General features: G+C 39.1%; 1 protein-coding gene across 7 annotated transcripts in view; it reads right to left on the bottom strand.

The window, feature by feature from the left end:
• Positions 1-14,253, bottom strand: part of OPHN1 (oligophrenin 1) — a 734,952-nt gene that overhangs the window by 590,316 nt on the left and 130,383 nt on the right. The gene's annotated exons all lie outside the window — the stretch shown is intronic.

A 14,253-nucleotide genomic window follows, 5' to 3' on the forward strand; every position in this document is an offset into this window, starting at 1 on the left:
AATAATAAAGATCATGGCATCCAGTCCCATCACTTCATGGCAAATAGATGGGTAGACTATGGAAACTTTATTTTCTTGGGCTCCGGAATCACTGCAGATGGTGACTACAGTCATGAAATTAAAAGATGCTTGCTCCTTGGAAGAAAAGCTATGATGAACCTAGACAACATATCAAAAAGGAGAGACATTACTTTGCTGACAAAGATCTGTCTACTCAAAGCTATGGTTTTTCCAGTAGTCATGTATGAATGTGAGAGTTGGACTATGAAGAAAGTTGAGTGCCAAAGAATTGATACTTTTGAACTGTGGTGTTGGAGAAGACTCTTGAGAGTCCTTTGGACTGCAAGGAGATCCAACCAGTCCATCCTAAAGGAAATCAGCCCTGAATATTCATTGGAAGGACTAATGCTGAGGCTGAAGCTCCAGTACTTTGGCCACCTCTTGAGAAGAACTGACTTATTGAAAAAGACCCTGAGGCTGGTAAAGATTGAAGGCAGTAGGAGAAGGGGACAACAGAGAATGTTGTCATCCGACTCAATGGACATGAGTTTGAGCAAGCTCCAGGAGCTGGTGATGGCCAGGGAAGCCTGGAGTGCTGGGGTCGCAAAGAGTCAGAAACGACTGAGCAACTGAACTGACTGAACCTACTGAACTCTGTATCAGAAAATAAGTATCATTAATTTCAGGCTTATCTCTCACTTGTAAGAGCCTCTAAGCATACTCTAAGGCCCAATTTTGACAGGGAAATTTTCCATAATTCAGCTGTCATTTTCTACTTCAGCCAATACAATCCAATAAATCTTAATCTGATATTGATGCTGATAGCTAATCCATATCAGAAAGATACTTGCTTCTCTAATTCTCAAAGTTCACTATGAAAAAAGTTCTTATAGCTTTTAATAATCACTAAATTTCATACCTTAGCACATCTTAAACTAACAGATGAAATTAAAAAGGATATTTTAAAGAGTTTTTGGTAAAACAGCTTATTTTAAAATGAAAAGACTGAAGTACAGGAAGGAAGCATGATTTCCCCTAAATCAAAAACATAATTAATGTAGTATGATAGCTAAATTTTAACAGACTCTAGCTAATGATAAGAAAAGTCACAATTGTGTGCTTTTCTTGGTGAAGAGGTAGAAGAATGCAATAAAATGCTCTTATTAACACCCTTAATAAACACCATGCCTCATCTATCTCTCCTATTGGATTTTGATATAATTGAATTTTTATTTAGTTATGGATTTCGGTGTAGTTGGATTTTTATATAATTGGTTTTTAATGTTGGATTTCAATGTTTGTATTCCAATAGAGTTGGAAAATCGATTGCTAACTTATTCTATCACTACTTGTAAAATAGTTAGGGATTAAATGAGATAACATATACAGTTTCTCAGAATATATGCTCAAAAATTGTAGTTTCCTTTGTTCACTGTGATGTCTTACATATGCATACAGGCTTAATATCAATATTCTACAAAGGGACATTGATACCAAGCAGAACCCTGTGGGGCTCCCGGGCACAAAAGCAGCATTCCTTTGTCCCTCATTTCTTTGATTACAGAAAATGGGCTTCATACAGCCTCCATGACCTACCCTGAATTCCAAGGGGCAGGTTCAAACAGTAGGGAAGGTAGGAGATGAGAGACAAAGGAAGAACAGTCAAGAGAAACAATAGTGCATACCAAAATTAGACTTGCAGAGAAACTATCCATGAGAAAGACCTGAAGACTAGCAAAAAATACCTTCTGCAACTAAAGATGCAAAGAAAGAACCAAAAGGATATGAATAAGAGGGGCAGAGACAGGTATACTCAAGATACACAACCCTGGGTAGGTTACCAACAATTGGGAGTATAACTAAATTACAGAGGTTCTCCCCAAGAAGCAAAGGATCCAAATCCCATGTCAGGCTCCCTAACTCAGGTGTTCTGCATGGGAAAGATAAACACCCAGGATATTTTCCTTTCAAGGCCAGCAAGGCATACTTCTGGGAGATGCCAAGGACAGTGGGAAATAGAGATTCCCCTCTTAAGGTGTGCCAGAAACTCACACACTCCGGGACCCCCTGGTAAAAGCAGCCATGTGAAAGGAACAAACTGCTGATTGGAGAGGCTCCTGTATAAGTAGGTAGAAACTGAAGCTAACCCTGGGAACAGAGACACTGATGGCAGCCATTTGAGGTAGTACATTCTACCATGAGAACACTGGTGCTGGCAATCACTATTTTGAAAACTTCTCTCTAGCTTATTAGAAAAAGAAAAAGGGCTATGTACTAGTGTCTCAACAAGAGTCTTGGGCTGCCTGAGTTCAAGCAGCTATCCAGAGACGGACATAGCCCAACTCTCCATCAGTCCACCAGCCTGAACACATTTTCAGTCTACAGCCATACCAGGAGCTAGCCCTGTTGATCAGAAGGCCCAGGACTGAGGTCCACACAGCAGTGCACCATCAGTGTCCCTGCAACTACCTAGGATCTGCAGGCAGATACTGGGACACGGACTCACCCAAAAGTAGACTGGCAACAACTCCAGGAAACCAAGGGTCCTGCAACCAGAGACCCCAGGACCTGACTCTACCCAAATGTTGGCTGACACGAGCCCCAGGACCAGCTTCACATACCACTGGATGGGCATCAGCACCAGGATCCACTGAACTATGGATCAGCATCCTCCAGGCATCAGCCCAGGGACTCACCAAGACTAGGAACTACCAATCAGCAGAGAAACACTCTGGGCCTTGGGCCCCTCAGTCACTGGTCCCAGAAACCAGCACTATGCATTAGCAGGCCAACACCAACTGTGAAACACCCTGGAACTCTCAGTCAGCTGCCCCTGGATCCAACAGCACTCATGAGTTCTGGGAAACACTGAACACCACAATCAGTGGTATCAGGAAATGGCCTGCTTACTATCAGGGTGACAGTAGTCCTGGAAACCCCAAACCCACAATCACCCACCCAAGAACCCAGCTCCACCCCAAACTGGGCCAGCACTACCCCACCAAGGAATTCACAATAAGACAGTTTATGACCTATCCGACCAACCAGTAGCCTTCAGCCTCCACACAAGGTAGGGCCTGGCATCAACTATACCAAGGGCCAATCACATCTACTAGACAGCCCACAGTAGGCAGTGCCCCACAACCAAACGATCCACACAGATGTCATAAAAGTCACCACTAGAGCATCTAGTTCAGGTGATGAGTGGGAAATGCACTGCTGGGATACACAGGATATCTCCTATAAAAGGCCATTTCTCCAAAGTGGAAAATGCAACCAAACAACCAGATAGATAAAAATAAAAACAACAAATTTGTCAAAATGAATTGACAAAAGAATATGTTACAAGTAACGAATAAAATAAAAACCTTTAAGAAGAACTAAGTGAAGTGGGGATAGGTAATCAATCTGATAAACAGTACACTCATGAAAATAAAGATATACAAAGAAGTCAGAAGAAGACAGGATGAAAAGATGAGAAGTTAGAAGTTATAACAAAGAGCTAAAAATATAAAGAAGAACCAAACAGAGATGAAGAATATAATCATGGAAATTTTAAAAAAAATCTTAGAAAGAAAAAAACAATATTTAAAGTAAACAGCAATCTAGAAAACAAAGTAGTGGAAATTACTGAAGCTAAAGAAGAAAAAGAAATAAAGAATGAAAAGAAATAAGGACAATAAAAGAGATTTCAGTGACAACATCAAGTGTGCTAACATTTGCATTATAAGAGTCCCAGAAAAAGAAGGGGGCAAAGAACATAGTTGAAAACACAGTAGTTGAAAAAGTACCCAACTTGAGAAAGGAAACAGGTATCCAATTGCAAGAAAAATAGAGAGTCCAAAACAGGATCTGGCTAATGGTGACCAAATCAAAACACATTTTAATTAAAATTGAAAACAATAAAGAGAAAGGGAAAATATTAAAATTAGCAAAGGAAAAGCAGCACATTAAATACAAAGGAACTCTTATTAAGCTATCAGCTAACTTTTAAGCTGTGGCACAGATGATGACCTCCATACTGAAAAAGTCTGCCTTAAACTGAAGAAAGTAGAGAACACTACTAGACCTTTCAGATATGACCTAAATTAAATCCCTTATGATTATACAATAGAGGTGATGAAAAGATTCAAAGGATTAGATCTGGTAGACAGACTGCCTGAAGAAGAATGGACAGATGTAGACAAGATGGTGGAGGAGTAGGAAAGGAAGACCACTTTTTCCCCCACAAATTCACCAAAAGATCATTTGAATGCTGAGCAACTTCCACAAAATAACTTCTGAATGCTGGCGGAGGACACCAGGCACCCAGAAAGGCATTCTGGGTTTAAAGGAGGTAGGACAAAATATAAAAGACAAAAAGAGAGACAAAAAGAGTTAGGGATAGAGACCCATGCTGGGGGTGAAGTAGTGAAGGAGAAGTTTCCAAACAGTAGGAAACCCTCTCACAGATGGGACTTTGGGGAGTTTTGGAATCTCAGAGGGCAACATAACCAGGAGAAAAACACAACAACACAAAATATGTGCCTAACCACAATTGCCAATGGAGAAGTGGCCCAGACGCTCACATCTACGACCAGCAAGTGGCAACTGGACAGGGAGGAATGGGCTGCATCATCGGTCCTTAGGGTAAGGACCAGCCCGGAATGCCCTGAGAACAATCAGAGGGAGCTAACATGAGATAGCAATCCAAACTGTGGGATTGCCAAAGACAAAAAAAAGAGAGAGAGAGAGAAAGAGAACTTACCCACTAAAGGCTCTAACGCACAGCCTGGCCTGCTCACAAAACAAAGGATTCAGCAAATACCGAAGGAGAACTAGCTGACTGCATACAGCACCCTTCACCCCACTGGGGGCACAGAGGCAGGCATCCCACAGCCAAAGCTAGAAGAAAAGGGGCTGCTCCAATCTCGGTCCCAGAGACCAGCATCCTCCACCAAACTCTGAGCAGACTCCCAGCTCCTAATCAGGTATTCCTGGGATACTGAACAGTTGACATCCACCAAGAGGGTCGCAGCCTGAAATCACCTCCCCAGGGGAGACAACAGCACACATGAGGCAGTGGTCTCATGGTGCACCCCAGAAACTGAGTGGTTGGGACCAGCGAAGTGATTAAGAGGAACGTTCCAACTGGGAGAGTGCACTTGCCAAATTCCTAGTCGCCTGAGTGCTAGAACATGTTCAGTTCAGTTTAGTCGCTCAGGCGTGTCTGACTCTTTGCGACCCCATGAACCGCAGCATGCCAGACCTCCCTGTCCATCACCAACTGCTGGAGTCTGCCCAAACCAATGTCCTTCAAGTCGATGATGCCATGCAAACATCTAATCCTCTCTTGTACCCTTCTCCTCCTGCCCTCAATCTTTCTCAGCATCAGGGTCTTTTCCAGTGAGCCAGAACTTCGCATCAGGTGTCCAAAGTAGTGCAGTTTCAGCTTCAACATCAGTCCATCCAATGAACACCCAGGACTGATCTCCTTTGGATGGATTGGTTGGATCTCCTTGCAGTCCAAGGGACTCTCAAGAATCACCTCCAACACCACAATTCAAAAGCATCGGTTCTTTGGCGCTCAACTTTCTTTATACTCCAACTCTCACATCCATACATGATCACTGGAAAAATCATAGCCTTGAGTAGATGGACCTTTGTTGACGAAGTAATGTCTCTGCTTTTTAATATGCTTTCTAGGTTGGTCATAACTTTCCTTCCAAGGAGTAAGCATCTTTTAATTTCATTGCTGCAATCACCATCTGCAGTGATTTTGGAGCCCAGAAAAACAAACTCAGCCACTGTTTCTGCTATTTCCCCATCTATGTGCTATGAAGTGATGGGACCAGATGCCATGATCTTAGGTTTCTGAATGATGAGCTTTAAGCCAACTTTTTCACTCTCCTCTTTCACTTTCATCAAGAGGCTCTTTAGTTCCTCTTCACTTTCTGCCATAAAGGTGGTGCCATCAGCATATCTGAGGTTATTGATATTTCTCCCGGCAAACTTGATTCCAGCTTGTGCTTCCTCCAGCCCAGCGTTTCTCATGATGTAATATGCATATAAGTTAAATAAGCAGGGTGACAATATACAGCCTTGACATACTCCTTTTCCTATTTGGAATCAGTCTGTTGTTCCATGTCCAGTTCTAACTGTTGCTTCCCAACCAGCACATAGGTTTCTCAAGAGGCAGGTCAGGTGGTCTGATATGCCCATCTCTTTCAGAATTTTCCACAGTATATTGTGATCCACAGAGAAAAGGCTCTAGCATAGTCAATAAAGCAGAAACAGATGTTTCTCTGGAACTCTCTTGCTTTTTCAATGATTCATCAGATGCTAGAAATTTAATCTCTGGTTCCTCTGCCTTTTCTAAAACCAGCTTGAACATCTGGAATTTCACGGTTCATGTATTGTTGAAGCCTGGCTTGGAGAATTTTAAGCATTACTTTACTAGCGTGTGAGATGAGTGCAACTGTGCAGTAGTTTGGGCATGCTTTGGCATTTTCTTTCTTTGGAATTGGAATGAAAAATGACGTTTTCCAGTCCTCTGGTCACTGCTGAGTTTTTCAAATTTGCTGGCATATTGAGTGCAGCACTTCCACAGCATCATCTTTCAGGATTTGAAATAGCTCAACTGGAATTCTATCACCTTCACTAGCTTTGTTCATAGTGATGCTTCCTAAGGCCCACTTGACTTCACATTCCAGGATGTCTGGCTCTAGGTGAGTGATCACACCATCGTGATCATCTGGGTCATGAAGATTCTTTGTAGAGTTCTGTGTATTCTTGCCACCTCTTCTTAATATCTCCTGCTTCTGTTAAGTCCCTACCATTTTTGCCCCTTATTGAGCCCATCTTTGCATGAAACGTTCCCTTGGTATCTCTAATTTTATGATATCTCTAGTCTTGCCCATTCTATTGTTTTCCTCTATTTCTTTGCATTGATCACTGAGGAAGGTTTTCTTATTTCTCCTTGCTATTCTTTGGGACGCTGCATTCAAATGGGTATATCTTTCCTTTTCTTCTTTGCTTTTTACTACCCGTCTTTTAACAGCTATTTGTAAGGCCTCCTCAGACAGCCATTTTGCTTCTTTGCATTTCTTTTTCTTGGGGATGATCTTGATTCCTGTCTCCTGTACAATGTCATGAACCTCCATCCATAGTTCATCAGGCACTCTGTCAGATCAAGTCCCTTAAATCTATTTCTCACGTCCACTGTATAGTCATAAGGGATTTTATTTACATCATATCTGAATGGTCTAGTGGTTTTCTCCACTTTCTTCAATTTCAGTCTGAATTTAGCAATAAGGAGTTCATGATCCAAGCCAAAGTCAGCTCCCGGTCTTGTTTCTGCTGACTGTATGGAGCTTCTCCATGTTTGACTGCAAAGAATATAATCAATCTGATTTTGGTGTCAACCATCTGGTGATGTCCATGTGTAGAGTCTTCTTTTGTGCTGTGTTGTTGTCCTCAGACCTGGGAAGGGCACAAAACGCATGCCCAACTGAGTCTGTGCCTTTGTGAAGTACCCGAGAACATGAGTGGCTTAAACCTGTGTAGTGCACAAAATGCAGGGCCCGTTTTGGGCAGTGATCCTGCAGAGTACGCTGGAGCCTGAGCAATGTATACCCAGGAAACACAAACTGCCTTGAGCTGGGTCAAACCCAGTGTGATCCATACACTGTGAGCACACCTCACACATGCCAGCAATATTTGTTTGAAGTGTCCCACCCTCCTCCCAACACAGCTGAAAAAGTGAGGCTAAAAAAGTGACCACTTTGCTCCCTTACATCAGGGTTGAAATTAGACTCTGAAGAGAACTGCAAACAGAGGAAGCCAAAGTAAACAAAGGAGAGGGAACTGCTCTGGAAGTGACAGGTGCAACAGATAAAAACCCTGTAGTTAACATTGACTAAGCACTGGAGGGGGCCTATAGACCTTGAGAACAAGAACAAGCAGGAACAAGGAACTATCTGAAGTTGAACAGACACCACACTGCCCACAAAAGCTCCACAGAAATTCCTAGGTATATTTTTACTATTAAAACTTTTTGATTGGCCTCCAACTAATAAAATAATATTTAAAAAAAAAAAACTTTTTAATTTTTTAAGTTCTTTATTACTCCTTTAATTTTCATTTTTACAATCTACTATTGCCTTGCATAAAAAAGACCCTATTTTTAAGCAAATTTCATATATATATTCTTTTTTAATAATTCTTGTGATTGATTTTGTTTTGAATTTTTAATATTGTTTTTTGAGTGAAAACCTCTACTCTAGATTTTTAATCTTTGCTTTTTTGTATTTGTTATCAATTCTGTACCTTCAAGAATCGAATCTTCAGTATCCATTTTCACTTAGGAGTGTGATTGCTGAATTGATTGCTCTCTTCCCTTTTGACTCTCCCATTTCTCCCCCAGGTCAACTTTATCTCCTCCCTCCCCATTCTCTTCTTTACTTAATTCTGTGAATCTCTCTGGGTGTTCTGTGTGGTGAAAAACACTTAGGGAACTGATTCCTGGCTAGATTGGCCTCTCCCCTTTTGAATCCCCCTCTTCTCTTCCTGGACACCTCTATCTCCCTCCTCCCTCTTCTGATCTCCATGTAATTCTGTGAACCTCTCTGGATGTCCCTTGCTGGGTGTCCCTCTAGAGAACCCCAAGACACATATTAATCAAACTAATGAATATCGAGCCCAAAGAGCAAATATTAAAAGCAGTAAGGGCACTGTTTATAATTGCCAGGACATGGAAGCAACCTAGATGCCCATCAGCAGACGAATGGATAAGGAAGCTATGGTACATTTACACTATGCAATATTACTCAGACATTAAAAAGAATTTATTTGAATCAGTTCTAATGAGATGGATGAAACTGGAGCCCATTATACAGAGTGAAGTAAGCCAGAAAGATAAAGACCAATACAGTATACTAACGCATATATATGGAATTTTTAAAAATGGTAACGATAACCCTATATGCAAAACAGGAAAAGAGACACAGACGTACAGAACAGACTTTGGGACTCTGTGGGAGAAGGCGAGGGTGGGATGTTCTGAGAGAATAGCATTGAAACAAGAATACTATCAAGGGTGAGACAGATCACCAGCCCAGGTTGGATGCATGAGACAAGTGCTCAGGGCTGGTGCACTGGGAAGACCCAGAGGGATGGGATGGAGAGGGAGGCGGGAGGGGGGATCGGGGTGGGGAACACATGTAAATCCATGACTGATTCATGTCAATGTATGGCAAAAACCACTACAATATTGTAAAGTAATTAGCCTCCAACTAACAAAAATAAATGGGAAAAATAAATAAATAAACAAAAGCAGTAAGGGAAAAGCAACAAATAACACAGAGGGGGAGCCTGAGAAAAATAACAGTTGATCTTTCAATAGAAACTCCTGAGGCCAGAAGGGAATGGCAGGCTACACTTAAAGTGATGAAAGATAAAAACCTACAACTCAGATTACTAAACCCAGCAAGGATCTCACTCAAATATGAAGAAGAAATCAAAAGCTTTACAGACAAGCAAAAGCTCAGAGAATTCAGCACCACCAAACCAGCTCTTCAACAACTCCTAAAGAATCTTCTAGACAAGAAACACAGAAAAGGTGTATAAACTCGAACCCAAAACAACAAATAAATGGCAACAGGATCATATTTATCAATAATTACCTTAAATGTAAATGGACTGAATGCCCCAACTAAAAGACAAAGACTGGCTGAATGAATACAAAAACAAGACCTCTATATATGCTGTCTACAAGACACCAATCTCAAACCTTGGGACACACACAGACCTAAAGCAAAGAGCTGGAAATATATATTTCGTGGAAATGGAGACCAAAAGAAACCAGGAAGAGCAATATTCATATCAGACAAAAACAGACTGTGAAATAAAGGTCATGAAAAGAAACAAAGAAGGACACTACATGATGACCAAAGGATCAATCCAAGAAGAAGTTATAACAATTATAAATATATATGCACCCAACATAGGAGCATGCTAAAAAGTATGAAAGGGGAAATTAACAGGAACACAATAGTTGGAGGTTTTAATATCCCACTCACACTATGGATAGATCAACCAAGCAGAAAATTAGCCAGGAAACACAAACATTAAATGATCCAATGGACCAGTTAGACGTAAATGATATCTATAGCATATTTCACCCCAAAACAATCAATTTAACCTTTTTCTCAAGTGCACACGGAACATTATCCAGGATAGACCACATGCCGGGCCATAAATCTAGCCTTGGAAATTTCAAAAAAATGAAATCATTTCAAGTATCTTTTGTGATCACAATGCAGTAAGATTAGATGTCAACAACAGGAAAAAAACTATTAAAAATACAAAGATATGGAGGCTAAACAACACGCTTATGAATAACCAACAAATCACAGAGGAAATCAAAAAGGAAATGAAAATATGCATAGAAACAAACGAAAATGAAAACACAACAATCCAAAACCTTTGGGATTCAGAAAAAGCAGTGATAAGGGGAAGGTTCAGAGCAATACAAGCTTACCTCAAGAAACAAGAGGAAAATCAAGTAAATAACCTAACTTTACACCTGAAACTACTAGAAAAAGAAGAAATGAAGAACCGCAGGGTTAGCAGAAGGTAAGAAATCATAAAAATTAAAGCAAATAAATGAAAAAGAAACAAAGGAGACTATAGCAAAAATCAACAAAAATTAAAAGCAGATTCTTTGAGAAGATAAATAAAATAGACAAACCAGTAGCCAGACTCATCAAAAAAATAAAAGAGGGAGAAGAATCAAATCAACAAAATTAGAAATGAAAATGGAGAAATCACAACAGAAAAAAATAGAAATAGAAAGGATCATAAGAAATTACTATCAACAACTATATGACAATAAAATGAACAGCTTGGAAGATATGGATGAATTCTTAGAAAAGTATAACCTTCCAAAATTGAACCAGAAAGAAATAGAAAATCTTAACAGACACATTACAAGCACAGAAGTCAAACTGTAATCAAAATTCTTACAACAAACCAAAGCCCAGTACCAGATGGCTTCACAGGTGAATTGTACCAACAATTTAGAGAAGAGCTAACATCTATTCTACTCAAACTCTTCCAGAAAATTGCAGAGGAAGGTAAACTTCCAAACTCATTCTACAAGGCCCCCATCACCCTAATACCAAAACCAGACAAAGATGTGACAAAAAAAAGAAAACTACAGGCCAATATCACTGATTAACATAGATGCAAAAATCCTAAACAAAATTCTAGCAAACAGAATCCAACAACACAATAAAAAGATCATACATCATTACCAAGTGGGCTTCTGAGGGATTCAAGGATTATTCAGTATTTCCAAATATTGTTGTATCAATGTGATACAACACAACAAATAACTGAAACATAAAAAAACATGATTATCTCAATAGATGCATAAAACGCCATTGACAAAATTCAGCAACCATTTATGATCAAAACTCTAGAAAGCAGGCATAGAAGGAAAATACCTCAACATACTAAAAGTTATATATGAAAACCTGCAGCAAACATTATCCTCAACAGTGAAAAATTGAAAGCATTTCCCAAAAGCCAGGAACGAGACAAAAGTGCCCACTCTCATCACTACTATTCAACATAGTTTTGGAAGTTTTAGGTACAGCAATAAGAGAAGGAAAAAAAATAAATAAAAGTAATCCAAATTGGTAAAGAAGATAAAAACTCTCAGTGTTTGCAAATGACAAGATCTTCGACATAGAAAACCTTAAAGACACAACTAGAAAATTATTAGAGCTAATCAACAAATATAGTAAAATTGCAGGATATGAAATTAATACACAGAAATCCCTTGCATTCCTATACACTAAAAATAATTTAAGAAAGAGAAATTAAAGAAACATTTCAATTCACCATTGCAACGAAAAGAATAAAATACTTGGGAATATATATCCCTAAAGAAACGAAAGACCTATATGTAGAAAACTATAAAACACTGCTGAAAGAAATCAAAGAAGACTCAAATAGATGGAGAAATATACCATGTTCATGGGTTGGAAGAATCAATATAGCAAAATGAGTATACAACGCAAAGCAATCTACATATTCAACGCAACCCCTATCAAGCTACCAACAGTATTTTTCACAGAACAAGAACAAATAATTTCACAATTTGTATGGAAACACACACACAAAAAAAAAGTTGAATAGCCAAAGCAATCTTGAGAAAGAATGGAACTGGAGGAATCAACCTGCCTGATTTCAGATCATACTACAAAGCTACAGTCATTAAGACAGTATGGTACTGGCACAAAGACAGAAATATAGATCAGTGGAACAAAATAGAAAGTCCAGAGTTAAATTGACGCAACTATGGACACCTTGTCTTACAGAAATATACACAAGAGAAAAGACAAACTCTTTAACAACTGGTGCTGGGAAAACTGGTCAATCACTTGTAAAAGAATGAGACTGGAACACCTTCTAACACCATACACAAAAATAAACTCAAAATGGATTAAAGATCTAAATGTAACACCAGAAACTATAAAACTCCTAGAGGAAAACATAGACAAAACACTATCTGACATAAATCACTGCTGGATCCTCCATGACCCACCTCCCAGAGTTATGGAAATGAAAGCAAAAATAAACAATTGGGACCAAGCTAAACTTAAAAACTTTTGCACAATGAATGAAACTATAAGTAAAGTGAAAAGACAGCCTTAAGAACAGGAGAACATAATAGCAAATGAAGCAACTGAAAAAGAATTTATCTCAAAAATATGCAAGCAGCTCATGCAGCTGAATACCAGAAAAATAAACGACCCAATCAAAAAATGGGCCAAAGAACTACACATTTCTCCAAAGAAAACATACAGATGGCTAACAAACACATGAAAAAATGTTCAAGACCACTCATTATCATAGAAATGCAAATCAAAACCACAATGAGGTACCATCTCACACCGGTCACAATGGCTGCTATTCAAATGTCTACAAACAATAAATGCTGGAGAGGGTATTGGTGGGAATTCAAACTAGTACAACCACGATGGAGAACAGTATGGAGTTTCCTTAAAAAACTGGAACTAGAACTGCCATACGACCCAGCAATTCCACTACTGGGCATACACACCAAGGTAACCAGAACTGAAAGAGATACGTGTACCACAATGTTCATCACAGCACTGTTTACAAAGGCTAGGACATGGAAGCAAGCTAGATGTACACTGGCAGATGGATGGATAAGTTGTAGTACAAATACACAGTAGAACATTACTTAGCTATTAAAAAGACCACATTTAAATCAGTTCTAATGAGGTGGGTGAAACTGGAGCCTATGAATACAGAGTAAAGTAAGTTAGAAAGAAAAATACCAATACAGTATACTAACACATACATTTGGAATTTAGAAAGATGGTAACACATGTAAACCCATGGCTGATTCATGTCAATGTATGACAAAAGCCACTTCAATACTGTAAAGTAATTAGCCTCCAATTAAAATTTTAACAAAATGAAAAAAAAAAAGAAACATGGTACAGATGACCCTATATGTGAGACAACAAAAGAGACACAGATATAAAGAACAGACATTTGGACTCTGTAGGAGTAGGTGAGGGTGGGATGATTTGAGTGAATAGCATTGAAACATGTATATTACCATATGTGAAATAACCAACCAGTCCAAGTTTGATGTATAAAACAGTGCACTCAAAGACTGTGAACTGGGACAACCAGAGGGATGTCATGGGAAAGGGGGTGGGAGGGGGTTTCAGGATGGGAGACACATGTACACCCATGGCTGATTCATGTCAATATATGTCAAACCACCACAATACTATAAAGAAACTAGCCTTCAATTAAATAAATTAATTTTTAAAAACAAAAATTCTCAGAGGTTCATAACATTGTACAGGAGGTGGTGACCAAAACCATTCCCCAGAAAAAAAAAAATGTAAGAAGAGAAAGTGGTATTCTAAGGAAGCCTGAAAAATAGCTGAGAAAAGAAGAGTAACAAAAGGCAAAGGAGAAAGTTAAAGATATACTCAATTCAATGCAGAATTATAAAGAATAGCAAGGAGAGATATGATAGCCCTCTTAAGTGAACAATACAAAGAAATATAGAAAAAAATTAGAATGTGAAAGAGTAGAGATCTCTTCAAGAAAACTGGAGATATCAATGGAAAATTTCATGAAAACATGGGCACAATAAAGGACAGAAATGTAAAGGATGTAACAAAAACAAAAGAGATTAAGAAGAAGTGGCAAGAATAC

Source organism: Muntiacus reevesi, chromosome X, assembly GCF_963930625.1.
Source record: "Muntiacus reevesi chromosome X, mMunRee1.1, whole genome shotgun sequence".
In the NCBI taxonomy this organism is placed as follows: Eukaryota; Metazoa; Chordata; class Mammalia; order Artiodactyla; family Cervidae; genus Muntiacus; species Muntiacus reevesi.